Source organism: Diabrotica undecimpunctata, chromosome 8, assembly GCF_040954645.1.
Source record: "Diabrotica undecimpunctata isolate CICGRU chromosome 8, icDiaUnde3, whole genome shotgun sequence".
Lineage (NCBI taxonomy): Eukaryota > Metazoa > Arthropoda > Insecta > Coleoptera > Chrysomelidae > Diabrotica > Diabrotica undecimpunctata.
Genome location: NC_092810.1, coordinates 26,613,288 through 26,629,763, shown reverse-complemented (window position 1 = coordinate 26,629,763; position 16,476 = coordinate 26,613,288). Strand labels below are relative to the sequence as shown.

Sequence of the window (16,476 nt, the reverse complement as noted above, 5' to 3'; positions counted from 1 at the left end):
AACTTCGAGATCTGACGTTCTTATGGGCAATATGCTTAGCCCATTTTGTTTTATTATCTTCGCCCACAAAATATGGACCAATGGCAAAATCTGTCTCATCATCTAATTCCTCATTTTCCTGTTCCGTATCGCTTCCCTCCAAGTTTTCTTCTACATGATCTTCTTGTCCCGATTCCTCCCGACTCCTCTTCATCACCATACTCATTACCCGTCGAAACTTCTTCAAAAAGTGCTAACAATATTTTTTACTCTTTTTCGTAATCCATAATATCTGAAAAATAAAGTTTTATTGTAAAACAATTACTTACAAGTCACAAAATTCTATTATTTCTCTAGACGCACACGGTCCACTGCACCGGTTTTACAAATTACAAATTCGAGCATCAACACTTCAAAGATACACAGCCGATAAATGTACCTATCAAAAGAAAGTACAGAGCCGGAGCCTCGAAAGCTTCCGATTGGCTTTTTAGAATTGACCGACATTGACTCCCACTGGTCTCCTTAAGTTGATTCCCACAGTTGAATCCCACAGTTGATTAACTAACATTTAAAATCGCTTCAAGCATTATTTATGAGAGAACGGTTCGTTTTACACAAAAAATGCTAATAAATATTTTCCTTCAAAATTATCTGAGCTACATGCCTTTTTTTTCTACGGCATACAGATTCTTGGTAAATGGATGTGCCCTTCCCCCCCCTACAATCTTTATGCCCTTTTGCATCTTTTTTGGGGTCCCAAAATTGACATTCACGGCAAAATTCAGCTTGTTCGTGTCGTTTTTAGTAATCAAATCTGTGACGACTGGACTATTATATATAATAACAAATAAAAAAACTAGGTTTATTCATATATATTTACAGTGTACGTATGCTTATACACTAACACAGTATTCACAATACTTTAAACCAAAACATATTCCTTGAAAAACCAAGTCTAATAAACGAGGTGTAAATTTAAAGTTCAACCCGATACTGAAACTCTGTGTGTACAAATACTTTATCATTGAAAAAATAGTATAATCGTAACAATACTATATATTTTAACATTGTTTTTGTTATTGTTGCTTTCTCTTTTTTAGTTTATCATTTATTGTTTATTGAATACACATATGACATATGACACATTGAATGAAATACTGATAAATTACGTACCTACTAGTGGTGGGACATGAGCGATAAGATATTGGCTACAGGGCAGTCCTTACAGTAGGAATAATGTTCTGTAAAGAAAAATTTAAGCGGGTGTGGAATAATACTGCACTTTGGTTGCATTTGTGGCGTGTTGGTTAGAACGTGCAGGGCATTATGCTGATAGAAAAGGCAATCAGGACTAAAAATATTTTCATCTTTTCATGTCCGAAAATCGTTTCAAGTCATAATAATGAAAAGACTACCAAAGAAAGATCTACCAAAATGATGGCATCTCCTGGGGTAAAATGTTTCGGAAGCAAACAGAGCCTCTGTTTGGATTTCTGAACAAGGGGAATATTTCAAGAACAACACGATCAGTTTAGCAAAATCACGATAAGGTAAGGAGGTAAGAGTATGGAGTTGGTAGAAGCGCTTCAAAAAAAGAGTAACAATGGCTTATATTCAAGAGAAGAAGTAAGAAGAACAAAGAATAGGTGAAGGATACATGTAGGTAGTATGTATGAAGAAAAAAGTAAACTAAAAATGAGGTTTGTATAATTGCTGATAGAGAAATGAATTAAAACTTATTTGAACGTTACAAGAACGAGTGATAGAATAATATCAGTAAAGTTTTTACTATCGAATGTTGTGTATGTATTCTTCCCAAGCCAATCTGGGTGAGAATGAAAGAAACATTTTCAATGATCAATTAGGAGACATACTTAGATATGTTTTTTCAGAGAAGAGAGTCATAATAGGAGGTGATTTTAATGCACATGTGGGCTAGTCCAAGAGAATCACAACGCCACCATGAGAATGCTTATACAGATGAGTGCAATGTCAAAATAAGGATAAGATTAAAAATCTTTTACATTTTAATTTGGTTGTTATTGGTATATATTTGAATACCGTTTACCGTGAAAAAATTAAATCAAAAATCCACATCGATTATAGTAGTTGATTTTTTGTTCAGAACGAACGTTTTCGGAGTTATCAGTCCATCGTCGATGAACTTTGAAGTACTTGTGCTAATAACCGCATCAGCTAGTACTGGGTGAGTTTAAATTGAAAACTCCAGTTGATTTATTACTTAAAAATATTTATATAAGGGGATGTCTAGGGTTGAATAAGTTAAGATGGTTAGCGTATGTTCAACAAAAATAATCAAACAATACAAAGAATAGCTGATTTGCAAATTCCTGGAAAGAGTAGAAGATAAAGGCCAAAGAATGCCTGGTGCGAGACGTTTAGACAAGACATGTTTGTAAAAGGGATAAATATTGGTATCACCCAAGTGATATAGATGAGAATGAACATTTCCTTATAGGGGATGACGGTATAATAACAGAACTGCCTAGTGAAGGAGAGATTAAAACCGTCGTAAATGGGCTCAAAAATAACAAAAGACCGAGAAAACGAAATAGCTGCGGAAACGCTAAAGAATGGAGGGGTAGAACTACAAAAAAGTATGTATAGCCTTATCAGGACAATATTCGAAGAGTATAATATACCGAAAGATTGGTCCAAAGCTTTATTATGCCCCATATGCAAAAAGGGGGATAGATTTACTTGCAAAAATTACAGAGGTGTTCTTCTGCTGTATACTTGTTACAAGGTATTAGCCAGGATGCTAAGGGAGAGACAGATTTGCTGAAGATAAACTAGGTAAGTATCAAGCCGGTTTTAGAGTTACTAGATATTATAGTTTTACACTAAAAAAATCCAGACTACCTGCTATGAATATAAGGTAAAGTTTATAGATTTTAAACAAGACCGGATCCGTCTTCAACAATGAACATCAATGTCTGGACTTCGCTGATGATCTTGGTATTTTAAAGAAAACAAGGAAATAATTAAGAAATGATATGAAAAGAGTAAAAAAGGAGGCAAAATATTTTAACCTAAAAATAAAGCCGGAAAAGTCAAAGTACATGATACTCGAACATATAGAGCAAAAAGAAGAGGAGCAGCTTACTTTCATATCTAATGAATCAAGGAAATATAATTTAGAGAGAGTGATCCATTTTACGTATCTGGGGGATATTATAGAAGAGAAGGGGGGAACCCCGTTTCGTTATAAAGGGAACTTTATAACGAAACAAGCATCAGTCGCTTCATAAAGGCACAGAGATACGAATAAAAACATCGACAGTCAACGGATATTTGAGAAACATCTGGACGAACGAAAATGGATACCACGCCATCCATATCAGAAACATCAATAGACCAGAAGGTAAAAAGAAGACAGGATATCAGGGAAAGATTGATTGGAGTAGAGGATGTGGTAAGATGAGTTAGAGCATGCAAGTAATTTAGAAGAGACTATGTTAACAAGACTAAAAAACCACATATGCTGTGACCAGTAGACAGACTACCAAAATTCTGATGCGGCATAGAAAGAGTTCAGAAAAATGCTACGTGCAACGCAAAAAAAACACAAGATCTTTCTGGTTACAATTTGGAAACGTTTGCGAGGACAAGCATCCTTTAAAAACTATAATCTACAATATACAGTTATTATAAAATAAACTAACAAATATATAAACAAACAAATAGTCAAATGAACTTATATATACACATATTACACAATCTTTTTACAGTTACCTCCTATATTTAAAATTATTACGAATGATATATCATCTCACATTTTAGTTATATGTTAACTATGTTATGCTAATTAAATACGTATCACAATTGAATAATAACAATATCGCAAACACGTTTAATTATCCGAAACATCCTTTTTCATTTTTTTACAACATAGACGTAAATTGTGTTGCCTATATAATTAACAACAACTGCTTCTAAATTTTCCATTGAAAATTAACAACGTATTCATCGTGTAGTAGCCACTCCTCCTTCATCAGCTGATAGCGACATTATTGCCTCCTATGAGTATTCATTTGAAGTATAAGTTTCCATTTAATGGAGACTTGAGGAAATTGTTGGAAAACACATTTTATTTTTTAACAGCTGTCATTTTGTAACTCCGCAAATTAGTCATTCTAATTTCCTCTTGTCCAACTGTTCGGTTAAAAATAGTGCTGAGTACATATTTAGTTTTTTAAAGATAAAAGTAGTGTTTTAAAAGTAAAGTTGTGAAGTGATATGGACAAGCAGATTTTAGTGATAAGAACAGACGAGTGATTTTTTGTGTAAAAAAGTGGTTTGTGTATTTACTGGAATGTACAACGCATTATTAAATGTGTAGCACCAAAGGTAAGTTTTAATAATCTCGTGTTTTTACATATTTTCCGTCCGCACATTCCTGCTTTTTAAATTTATATATTATTGCCCATTCATATGTGTATTGTTTTTAATTGGAGCAACTTGTTTCTTAGCACTGAAAACGGTATTTTACAATAGTAGTGACTTTGATTTTTTTCAAAGTTATCATTGAGATAAATTTTTGAGGCAAAAGCAAAGATAATGAATATTTAAGTTCCTTTAGTTCCTTAGATAATAATAAAATGAATATTAATAGGACCTATTAATAGATGAAAGTAATAGATAATGCCATAATATTATGTCAAGTAATACTGATTATTAATACAATTAGATTTACCAATCAAGTATAGGATTTAGACATTTGTAGATATAATAATGGACATATTTTAAGCAGTTTTTAGATTCCCAACAGATCCATGAAACTGATAAACTATTTTTGGCTAGTAAAATGTTTTTCATTGTCATGTGTAGGCAGACACTCATTAAGTATAGGTTGTTGGTGCCTACATGTCTAGATCACATGTAGCAGTGTCTCATTATCTAAAATGAAAAGTAGACATTTACTTGGGACTTGGACCTGCTTTGTTCCTTTTATTTGTAATGAAATCATTTACTTGTTTTTACATTTCAATTAATGAAGAGTTAAAATATTCTCCTGGGCTAATGCTACATGTTTATTTATTTGTTTAACTTTTATAAATTTTTTAATAAATATTAAACTTTTTTATTAATTGAAGTAGATATATCAGGTCAAATGATCAGGTATTTTCGTGGACACATGGTATTTCTAACTCTAGTAGGTTAGTTTTTAATTTTCCTATAAATTTCCTGTGTGAAACTATTTTAACCTCTATAAATCTAGTTAACTAATCAGTGTTTTTTAAGAGTATTTTAATAACAAGTCTTTTAAGTAGTTGAAGATCCAATTTTATTATCTGTTTCAAAATCATTCATCATGTGTTCAATTTTCCTGTGTCTATATGACTTTATATAATGTAATGTACAATAGTATTTATTGTTCTTTGGTTGACATGAGTGGATTTATATATAGCACTAAATGACCTTGACATTGATGATATAATGTTTCTTATAGGCCAGCCATCTTCTTGATTTCACAATGAAGCTTAATGAAATAGGGGCAAAAGCATATTCATTACTGGAAAGAATTTAAACCTTGGTCTGTATAGCTATTGAAATTTGTGAATTGTGTTCTATTCTAGGGTGTTTAATTGGACCCAATTCATTTGAGGTGTTAATAGTACAACAAAGATATTTTATATTCTATGTAGGTACAATAGTTCTATTTTTCAAGTATTCATTCATTCTTCTTTACATTATTCACGTTTTTGTTCTGTTTATATTTAGTGAATTTTCCTAGCTCTTACTATTATTGTATTAAGGTAATCAACTGTTTACAGGAGCTTGATGAATTAATTCATTTCCTCTTGTGTAGGTCCAATCTCTGATGTTTCGTAGCCAAGATATTTTTCTTTCATCCTATGCCCCTTTTGCCTTCAATCTTGCCTTCTAATATTACCTGGAGCTGCTCAAATTCCCTATGGCGCATTGTGTGTCCTAGATATGACGTATGATAAATATATTAAGTACTGAACTAAATATAACTATATTTTTGTGCTGAATAATTGATGCACATCAGTGTAAAGTGTTAATAGTACAACAAAAATATTTTCTATGTACAGAATCTCTGTTTTTTTTTTAAGTAAATTATTTGTCTACATTATCCAGGTTTTTGTTTGTTTTCTTTGCATTTGGTGAATTTCCTTAGTTTTCATTATTGTATTACGGTGAACAATGATTTTTATAGGCTTGTACCATGAGGAAGTGAGTAAAGAATGCAATAAAATGAATAAAAAATAAATATAACTTAGTTTTTGGCAGACCACACAAAAAAATGTAATAAAATAATACCTACCACAAATATCTGTCATGGGAAAATAAATATTTATAGTCTTTTTTTTTTAATTTGATCCTATTCTATGGTTTTTGTTCTGTTCAGTAAATTTGTCACAGCATATTTATAATATTGGTGACAGTCTCATATTATCTAACAATCTGCTTCCAATATTAATTACTTAATGGTAACACCTACAATTTTTGTGGAGAATTTTGCTAATATATTATGTCTTTAAACCTGAGACCCACCTTTCATAATGAACTGCCCTTTTTCTTATTGATAAATTTATATATTGCTGTATGTTCACTTTTTATGTAATCAGCATAGATCAAAAAGAAACCAGATTAGCTAATAGATGTTTTATATATATGATACATGAATTACATTGTGATGAATCTAAAAGATTTAAATCATAACTTTTAAAATTTTGTAAACCATTTACTATTAAATACCATAAATTTCCACATCCAAAATTCCATAAATATTTCTTGAATAGGTATTGTTGTTATCTTCAAGGATCAAATCTGTACATGCATGTAACAAAAGTCATTATATTCATTTATTAATTTCTGAATGTTGATTTAAACTCAGCAACTTTTTTGACAAACTTAACTGTAGACATAGGTACTCAATGTGGTGACCAATCTTCCAAACGTGAGGACATCTCTCATCAACAGATCTATTAGAACTTCTGACCTTAAGAATCATCAATTCTAGGAGCTCTATTAGATACTGCTTCATTAGAGACTCCATAACTCCAGATCATTTGACTTTCCTTGCAAAAACCTATTTGACAACACTTATAAGTAAGCCAATAACCTCAGTTTGTAGACTACATTGTTATAACAGCATCTAGAAGCTATTCCAAGATGTCATCACACAAAACCTTCCAGTGTTAGACCCATTTCGTTGATAAAGCAAGTTGAATATAATCTCTCCCTGATATAATTCTTGCTAATCTACTAAAACATTGGTTTTTCCATATATACAAGAGACTAAGGGACCTACTCATCAAAACAGAATACAACATCCTATCTTCTAGGCTGAGGCTGTTCAAACTCATTCTTGTCTAATCTCTTAAACAACTACCACAAAGTTTCCTCTAAAGAAGAAAAGTCTGAAAGTGTTTGAAAATTCACTCCAGGTCACATTGTATTCTATCAATAAAGCAACTTTGGTTTAAATACAATTTAAAAACAACCCAAAGATATAATCCATAATATATTCAATGATCTTATTTATCCTACAGAAGACATTGACCTGGAGATTGCATGCTCAGCTGAGAGAAACACTATTACAGAATAGATGAACACTATTAAGCATAGAAGCAGAATTACACATGGTTTTAATTATTTATTTATTTATTTATCATTGGCCTAGTCCACTCTTAGATACAATTATTATAAAAATTTACAACCTCAATAGCAATACTAACTATACAATAATTTATACATAAAGAAATTAAACTAATTAATTCAACCATTCATTTGCTTAACACAAAAATTCTGCCATTGGGTACAAATAGTTAAAATACCTAAGCAAATTTCATACATACAAAATAAAATCTAAAATTTATCTTAAAACAACTCGCAATACTAAAGAACTTAGGTTATATGTAGTTTCGAACACACTTATAAACTTGCTGAAGATTATGTTAAAAAATTCAAGATTATCTGCATGAAGATTTGCAATATGTGGTACTCTAGACATGTATGAATTAAAATCAACATTGGTCCTCTTGAAGGGCTGATGAAAGATGATATATGTGATCTTGTGTTCCTAACTGGAATTTCCATCAACATTTTAGAAAGCAATGAAGGGCAATCAATCATACAATTAATGATTTTAAAAGATAATTTTATTTCTGCCTGGTCTCTTCGCACATTTAACATTAGTAGTGCTAGGTGCCACAGAAACCTTATCTGCACATGCTAAATTCTGTGAATATGACAGGCATAATAGGGGCTCCAGACCGAAGAACACTATTCTAGTATAGGGGTCTAACAAGTCTATAGCATAGTAATCGAATAGCTATAATACTTTTAAAGTCTGATGTATTTCTCTTCAAAATCCAAGTATACCTAGAGCTCTAGAAACTATCATGTCAGTATGATTGACAAATGAGAGTGTGAATTCCATAATAACACCAAGACCTCGAGTAGTTATAACTTGAGACAACTGTGAACCCTTTATTATATATTTAAAGTCAATTTTGTTTAGTTTATTTGTAAATATTATAGAGTGACCCTTAAAAATATTAAGAACCATATCATTGACCTTACACTATTTGTCCAGTCTAGCCAGATCTGCCTGAAATTTAAGACAGTCTTCAGGGTTGATATAGAGAGGTAATACTTTAGATCATCTGCGAAACATTAGCAAACTTAATGCACTCTGAAATATCATTGATAAATAGTACAAATAACAAAGGTCCCAGGTGAGTTCCCTGTGGAACTCCAGAGGGATTGGAAATTTTTTTATACACAAAATTATTTACTTTTACAGTTTGGAATCTTTCAGACAGATAACTAGCTAAACATTCTAACAATGTTCCCTGAACACCACCAATTTTTAGCCTGTTTAACAAAATTTTATAACTGACCCTATCAAATGCTTTGGAAAAATCTGTGTAAACAGCATGTACTTCACCACCCTGATCTAAGGTATCTGAAAGATAGTCAACAAATGTAATTAAATTCAAATCTGCCAATCTCTGTTTTAAAAACCCAAACTGTTCCTACATCACTGTCAAAGCTAATGTTTGTCTTAAATATGTAACTACTATTTTGTCAAATAATTTTGGAATCTATACAACGATAGAATCCTTCTTGATACAGATGGTACAGCCCTTGTCTCAATCGCACAAAAACCCAGGTTATAATATTCAGAAGTCCTCCATAAGTGGAAGGCATTGCAAATTCTCAATTGCTCTAAGTATGTAGACAGTGAGGCAACGACTTAACACTAATTTTGAAGAGATGCAAAACATCATCTGCATCCACACGAACTACAATTTTGAGTGTTTAGCATATTAAGCCATACTTAGCAGCACCTTGAAAGCCGTTATAGAATCTTATATAAAAGTATACTTAAATACAATGGTGATATTCATGGTATTTTTGAGTGTAAGTGAATGACAATTGATAACTATTAAAATGTCGGTCTATTTGATATTCCTTAAATTCGTTCTTATCTCCAAAAAGATAAAAATATTTGTAACTTAAGTACCTGATAAGTCGGAAATCTTTAATCTTTTGAACATTCGTATTTGACATGTCTGACATAACAAACTAGTCACAATTTTTATATTGTGGTTAATTTCAAATAAAAATAATACTATTTATTATATAAAAAACAGTTTTAGAGCAGGCGTTTTCTTTGATATTTCAACATATTATTTTGTTGCCGGAGAACAGTACTTTTTGCATAAATAATTGCCTCTGCTGATTTCTATATTGGAATATTAGTTACTTTATGTGATTAAACTCTATATTAAAAGGGCTGTTTGTGGTTTTTGTTATAGGTACAGGTACAAAAAAATCATCCACATCTATTATTTAGAGAAGAAAAAGAAAAACATTGGGAGATGTTACTTTTAGCTAGGATGTAAATTTAGGGGAACATATAATGCTTTCAGTACAACTTTTACACAAAACAGACTGGCAATTATATGCTAAGATTGTAACGAGTCTGTCACTTCAATAACTCTTTAAATAAAATTTTTAAATCCATATCCCCTTAATGATTTTCTTAATTTTTAAATTTTAAGTTGGTATTAAACAGCAATACCAAGCGTCCATGTTTGCAACCATAGTTTAGCTAACTCAACACAAGTGCCCATTGCGTACTTCTGATTTGACGTTCGTTAAAGACACTTGGGTTTAAAGGTAGGGGCCAGAGATGGCTTAAAAAGTTTTTTTAGAATATTAAAGTTTTTTTTTGGAGAAGAAGTAGCAGAAAGTTTGGTTTGGGTTTTTTAAGTGTTCTGTTTGGTTTATAGCCACTCTGAGCCGGTAAGTTATCCAATTATCAATAAAACAAAAATATAAAAACCATCAGCCATTTCGATATCCTATAGTATTGTCGTTTTTCATTTGATAGTCGATATATTTATCTGAAATTTTTTACATCATTTCATTAAGAAATATTCAACATCTAAATCGAAAGTGTTATTGATATAAAATCATATGTATTTAATTTTACTTCCCGGCCTTAAAAAAAAACATAATTATCTATCTTTAAAACAATCTATTATCCATTAAGAGTATCGATAAAAATATTCTGTCTTATACCGTTCTTGTATATTATAAAATATATTACTATCCATAGCATGCTTTTCGTTAAAATTGTCGATATAATTAATCCATTTTACTTAAAATATTGTCAAACCATACGAAGGTCACATCATTTACAAAACCATTTTTTTTTTGTTTTTTGCTTTCATCTTTCATAAGTAACCTTTATAAAACCTTTCAAGGTTCATAAACCTTGCGTTTTTCCCTACTTTGTATCAAGAGTAAGAAAGAACTCTAAAACAAATGTTTTTTTAGCCTACTTTGGGAGTCAAGCAGAAGTCAAGGAGAAGAATTTGTTTATTTTGTTTTTTTGGGATAATTTTTTTTAAAGAAGAAGGTTTAAGTTAGTACCTAGTCGAAGTTACACCCGGTTCCATGGTTGATTCTTTTCTGACGTAGCTGTTCTCCAGAGGTCCAGATCTGACCTTATTATTCCCGGACAACTTTGAGAAACCAGCGGGAAGTATCTCCTTCATTCAGAGTGTAGAATATAGTAAACCTGTATTAAGTTTATTCATTAGTTTTAATTTTTTTTATATAATATTTTTTTTAACGGTAAATCATATTATTTTTACATAATAATAAAAAAACGTCATTTTTTCTAAAATCATACCGAATCATTTAGGGACTAAGTAGGTTGAGGTTTTAAATCCTCCCTTTTAACTCAGTTGTACAGTTTTATGTGTACACATTTAATCAGAGAGTTATTTATTGGTATTTTATTATTATATATTTAAACCTTTGGACATCTATCCCGTCAGGATAGTGTCCTCATTACTTTACATATTAGAACATTTAGTTGAAAGCTGAAGTACAGAGTTACATCTCTAGTAGGCAAGTAAATTACCTTTTTAGGTCAAATTATTAAAATTTTTCTTATATTTTATTATTTGTAAATTCAGATCATCAAGGATTAGTTGTGTATAACCAGGGAATTTATTTTTTTTTTGTATATAAGTAACTAGGTTGACTGTACATAATTGGTGGTGGGTAGCTATAAAAAAAATTAGACTGTATATATTTTGGTAGGGATTAAATTTTTGGTGAAAACTAAATATTTCATTAATACCTGTTTCCCTTTTTATTTCAGCAAAGAGCTTTACACGATACCTTGGAAAGTATATGTTAATACTTTCCTGGCGCCCACTCACACTTTGGAGCAACTTCTATAATCACTTTTATTTACATTAGTTATATATATATATATATATATATATATATATATATATATATATATATATATATATTGTTTATTACCTTGTCATTCCTTTTCTTATTCTACGGTCTCTGTCGGGCATGCAAATTGGCCGAATCCTCTTTTGGGTATCAAATAGTCACTCTCCGGCACCTTCTGCTAGCCAGCTTTAAATTATTTGTTATCTTTACATTACTCAATACTTGTGTTACATTACATTTTTATTACATTGGCGTCCTAAACCTCGCAGTCCCGCATTTTTTGTTACAAGACACTGGTACTTTTTTAGAACGATATCTTGTTTCAAATTCAGCTATATCCTGGTGGAATCTTTCGCCATGTTCGTCACTTACTGCTCCAAAATTTTCAACAAAATAGTCTTAGTGAGAATGCATCCTATGAATTTTTAAAGTTAAGTATATTAACTTTTATTTCTTTAAAAATTTTTCTGTCAATTTCATTTGCTAGCGCTGAATAGTTTTCTGATTTTTTATTTCCTAAGAAGTTTGTTATTGATTTGTTCACAGACCTACAAGTTATAAGATATAAGTTTGAAAGTTTTTGTTGTTCCTCGTGTTTATCCTTATGAAATATTACCTCCCTCGCCTTTGCCCGTTTTGTATTGTAGTAAAAAACCACTATGAAAAGCATCTTAGCGTGAAAAGTGACCTTGTCCAATTCCTTATTTGTAAACAAATTTAAGTTCGTTACGGCCCTGGATTAAGAGCATGCCTACTGATCAATTGAATATTTTTATATCTAATATTGCACCAAACAGTACCTAGACTATTAATTGAGGATATGGAACTGGAAGGTGTGGACACCTTCGTCTACCTGGGCTCGCTGTTGACCAAAAACAACAATGTCAGCGAAGAAATTAAAAGAAGAACAGTGCTTGCCAATAAGTGCTATTATGGCTTGAGGAAACAGGTGGCCCCAAAAATAATTAGAAAAATTAAAGTTACCATATATAAAACACTAATAAGGCCAGTGTTAACATACTGGTCAGAAACGTGGTCACTTATACAGAACGAACAAGAATTGCTTAAACGTTTCGAGAGAAAAATTCTAAGGAAAATATATGGAGGAGTCCAAGAACAGGGTTTGTGCAATAGGCGCTACAACTTTGAGTTATACAGAAGTTTTGGGGAACCTGACGTTGTAAAATGTATTAAATTAGCACGCCTTCGATGGATAGGACATGTAATTAGGCGAGATGAAGATGCAACGATTTTTTTTTTTTTATGGCTACATCACAGTTTCTTCATATCCGTGTTAGTTGGTCGAATCCCTCTGCCTTGCTTGTGATATTCCCTTTGGCATTCTTCTAATCTTCTCGCCAACGATCGGTTATCTTGAAGTTCCTTTTGATTAGACTTTTTGTATAATCTAGAGGGTTTTTTTCTTGAACGAAGCCTATTTATGTCTCTGCAGGTGATACCAACGTGTATTCACTTCTCATACTTTCTGCCTTATTCAGTTCGCTTACAAATTTCTGATGAATTTTCTTAATTGTGGGAACTTGTTGATCGCTAAGATGAAAATTATATATCTGTCTCCGTAAGATACCTTGATCACATTCTACAGCGTTCCACGTTAAGAAAATAACATTAGGCTTATGGAGATCAGTGTTGCCAAAACTCTCAGGCATGCGGTTTACTAGATTGTCGATATATTTTTCGAATTTCCATTTTCAATTAACATTTAACTGTAAAGTCAGAATAACAACTGAAGAACCACAAAGCCTTATTATCATTATGTAGTCTCAGAGAACGACATAAAATCGCTGACATACGTACACCGTATTATTTTAAGTTGCAATTAGTAATTAGATATATGCATTCCAAGCGGTCCGTTTATTTGCTTTTAAATCTTTAATAGCCGGCAAAGTGTATGATTTAACTAAGCAATATTTTCTACTGATTTCTATGATTCATGGTATATGATATTCTTACCGAAAAACAAATAAACTGTCGTTAGTATAATTAAAATAAGATAAAATAAAATTATCTTTTGTAAATACTATTTATTTAATTAAAATCATTTTCCCTACTTTTCATCTCTTGTTTCGAATGGGCACTTTTGGTCAATTACGTTAAAAAACATTAATTTAATTCATGTCTGTGAAAACGAAAATACATATAATTATACAACCCTGAATCGTACTTGTGTTCATCGTGGCATCGCTGCGCTTCTATCGTCCATAAGAAATACATGGTCCTATCTCCGCAATGTTATTTTCTTAACTTGGAACGCTCTAAGCTGTATTTTTAAGGACTTTTTTTGTCTTTTATTAGGTGTGGAGAAACCAAGGCTTCACCAATATTGAAAAAGCGCTCACCTCTAATGGGTACACCAGAAGAGAAATACACAAGGCGATGAACAACGTATCTAGAAGAAGGGACGAAGAAACAGAATGTAAAGGGAAAGCGTTCTTGCCCTATATATCGGGGGTAACGGACAGAATTGGGCGAATACTCAAGAAAGCCAACATAAAGACCATCTTCAGATCTACAAAGAAGATCAAGGATTGTTTAAGATCGGTAAAAGACAAACGCGACCCATTAGCAACGGCCGGAGTATACCGAATACCATGCACATGTGGAATGGTATATGTGGGAACCACAAAAAGACACACCAACACCAGGATAAATGAACATAAAAGCCATTGTCGTTTAGGACATATCGACAAATCTGCCGTTGCCGAACACGCTTTGGGAAGCGGAGAACATCGAATACTATTTGAAGAAACACAGATGCTGGACAAAACTTCACAGTACTACCCACGGTTATATCGGGAAGCGGTGGAAATATACAAGCACCCAAACAATTTCAATAGGATAGAAGAAGGACTAAAAATCAACAAAACATGGATACCAGTATTAAAATCCACAAACGCCCTTCCCGCCAAACACGGAGATAGAAAAGCTACTATAAACAACGACACGCCCCCTCAAGCCGAAACCAGTGGAGGGGAGGCGAGTGGGAATTATAAATATTGCCTCCGTAGTACAACGCGTCGTCAGTTTCTGCTTACAAGCGAAGCATCAACATCTCCAGAAGATGCCAACCCCTAGTGTTGGCGAAACGTCGAGAACAAATCTCAACAGAAGACAACGGCCCAACAGCCCGAATAAACAGTTTAATAAGTTAGACGATGGCCGTGAAAGCCTAACGCAATTTATCAGTCGCCTCTACGGGGAGGAGGTAACTACATACTACAGAAGACTAGATTGTCTACGGAAGAAGAAAGCTCAACTTCTTGCGTCGTTAGCTTTTCTATCACGATGTCGAGACAACGGGGTACTACCGAACTTCTTACGAACGAATCGATCCATCAGAACAAGTCAAGCCAATAGAATATATACACGCATGGAAAAAGCACTATTACGAGAACGAATACATGACACCAGACGAAATTTGGCGAAGGTTGACAAAGAGCTTCTAGATTTGTTTTACGTTTTGAGCAGCAGGTTGAAATATGAAGATTTGAATAAAATTGAATCCATTTGTTACAGAAAAATGGAAAATGAACTAGAAAGGAACACTGAACGCCAGAAAAACAAATACGAACGCTTAACCAAACATAAGGAGGTAGAATCAAAACAAAACACAGAAAGAACAGTGGTCAATCTTTCAGATAAAGTTTTAACTTCAGCTGAAACATCATTGTTAGCCAAAGGGGGAAATTTTGCGATTGTGCCTAAAGTTATACCCAAAGAAGACATCATCGCTAATATAGAGTCTGCGATCCGCAACTTACCAATCGAAGCAGCTGAAGAAATAAGGACAGAATCAGCAAGAATTTTGCATAAAGCTAAGACACCGAAAAATAATTTGAGCCACCAAGAAATACGTGCCATAAAATCGTTAAACGCAGACAAAGATGTTGTAATTTTACCAGCAGACAAGGGAAACGCCACGATCGTAATGAAGACAGCCGACTACAAAACGAAAATACAAAATCTTCTAGATCCTACGGTTTATAAGAAACTTAAAAAAGATCCCACAGCAGTCACCCTACGGAAAATCAACAGACTTATTAAATCTTCGTCCATACCAGAGGAGATAAAGCCAAGAATATGCAACAGCGAAGCAGTCCCACCACGCTTGTATGGCTTGCCGAAAATACACAAAGACGATGTACCTCTCCGCCCTATTGTGAGCTCCATAGGATCTCCGTCTTACAGCCTTGCAAAACATCTGGCCGATATTTTACAACCACATATAGGAAAAAACGATGCCTTTGTAAAAGACTCCGCCCATTTTATTGAGAAGATCAAAGGAATAACTTTGCAGGAATCTGACATTCTTGTTAGTTTTGATGTGGTTTCCCTATTTACAAGAGTCCCCCTAGAAGACGTTCTGAATTTAATTGAGGGACTAGTTTCCAAGGATATGGTGGAATTATACCGTATTTGCCTAACTACCACATACTTTTCATGGGAAGACCAAATTTATGAACAGATGGATGGAGTAGCAATGGGAAGCCCACTAAGCCCGGTCGTAGCCAACCTTTTCATGGAGCATTTAGAGAAGAAGATAATGGACTCAGCATACAAGCCTAGGGTATGGTTCAGATACGTTGATGACACCTTTGTGATTTGGGGTCACGGAGCAGAAAAACTAAACGATTTCCTGGCTTATATAAATACACTACATCCAAATATTCAATTTACGATGGAAACAGAAAAAGCTCAACAACTAGC

At 32.9% G+C, this 16,476-nt stretch overlaps 1 protein-coding gene across 1 annotated transcript in view; it reads left to right on the top strand.

The window, feature by feature from the left end:
- Nucleotides 1-4,022: 4,022 nt before the first annotated feature.
- Nucleotides 4,023-16,476, top strand: part of SNF4Agamma (SNF4/AMP-activated protein kinase gamma subunit) — a 319,651-nt gene continuing 307,197 nt past the window's right edge. The window contains 1 exon segment of the mRNA XM_072539907.1: nucleotides 4,023-4,353. The gene's annotated coding sequence lies outside the window, so the exon portion shown is untranslated.